This window comes from Palaemon carinicauda, chromosome 34 (assembly GCF_036898095.1).
Source record: "Palaemon carinicauda isolate YSFRI2023 chromosome 34, ASM3689809v2, whole genome shotgun sequence".
Taxonomy (NCBI): Eukaryota; Metazoa; Arthropoda; class Malacostraca; order Decapoda; family Palaemonidae; genus Palaemon; species Palaemon carinicauda.
In genome coordinates, this window is record NC_090758.1 from 16964982 (window position 1) to 16966465 (window position 1484).

At 28.8% G+C, this 1484-nt stretch overlaps 1 long non-coding RNA gene across 1 annotated transcript in view; it reads left to right on the forward strand.

The window, feature by feature from the left end:
* Window positions 1–644: 644 nt before the first annotated feature.
* The window catches only part of LOC137626577 (uncharacterized), a 5452-nt gene continuing 4612 nt past the window's right edge, over window positions 645–1484 (forward strand). The window contains exons 1-2 of the long non-coding RNA XR_011041059.1: window positions 645–769; window positions 1064–1201. This is a non-coding gene — a long non-coding RNA (uncharacterized lncRNA). The remainder of the gene's footprint in view (window positions 770–1063; window positions 1202–1484) is intronic.

The following is a 1484-nucleotide window of genomic DNA, read 5'->3' on the forward strand; positions in this document are numbered from 1 at the left end:
ATATATATATATATATATATATATATATATATATATATATATACATATATATATATATATACATATATATGTATTCATATACATATATATATATATATATATATATATATATATATATATATATATATATATATATATATATGTATATATATATGTATGTATATCCATATATATCAGGACACTTACTCTATATTATATATAGAGGAGTGTTTATTTACATAGCTATTGTTTTTTTTTTTACCAATGTATTGGTTTTAAAGTTTAGAAACATAAATGATGAATATTTTGTTCTGTTATTTTTCAATGATTAATTTCTATAATTATTTCCTTCTCCTACGTTATACCCTCCTATTTTATCCGGAATCAGAACAGTTATAAGCCAAAAATCTTATCTGCAAAGTAGTGTTGTTATCAAATGAGTTTCCACAATTGTAACATATTCTTATCACTCATATTTTAAAAAGGAAAGTTAATGTGCATATCTCACATTGTAACAATTTAAGCTCATACTCATGCAAATACTCTTCATCTTCAAGGGTTAATCCATTTCCATGAAAGAAAAAAAAAAGCTAAATGTATTTTTTTTATGACTGCTGAAATTCACAATGAGAAAGATTAACACTTGTCGGAAATCCTTATCAGTACAATGACACAGCTATAAGATAATCAGTGATATGTGTATATGCCTCAGTTTGCTTCTGCTATTTCAATAGTTCACGTCTACTCTATAAGCTTACTGACCTTTCAAGTATCCCTGTATAACTATTTGGTGAGTCTTGATTTAGTCTGCTACCTGTGAACCTGCGGGTGATTGATTTAGTGTTGTTATTATTGAATACATTTCCATGATGCAAGAGAATTCATTAGTTTGAGCAACAGATCTCTGAGGAAGCTCAGACAAAATCTTGAGAAACAATTTAAAAAGTTGTCATTTTTGGCTATTTAAGACTTCCATTAACCGTCTCTGTCTTGACTCTTATTTTCTCATGGAATTATCACCGTTAATATTTCTACTATTACTCTTATATGATTCCTTGATTTATCAGTTCCCCACCACTTTCAGGTTAAATGAAGTTCTTGGCAATAACTATGAGGCTCCTTCTGGCTGTGTTTGCAGTGGTCGCTCTGATGCAACAGCAAACCGAGGCAGCTTCCGTCAGGAATGCTAACTCCAGCACCAACGCTAACCTGCGATGCATATGTGAGTAGTTTACTATTTTTTTCTAAATAGGAGCTAAATGGAATAAACAACTTAACTAGCTAAAAATACGCCCACTCCTCTTTCATTCAATATATCAAAGGTCTATCTTAACATTTTTTGTATCATTAAAATATTTGAAGTAGTTTATTTATTTTTCCTTTCCTCACTAGGCTATTTTTCCTTGTTGAAGCCTTTGGGCTTATAGCATCGTCTTTTTTCTACTAGGGTTGTAGATTAGCTAATAATAATAATAATAATAATAATAATAATAATAATAATAATA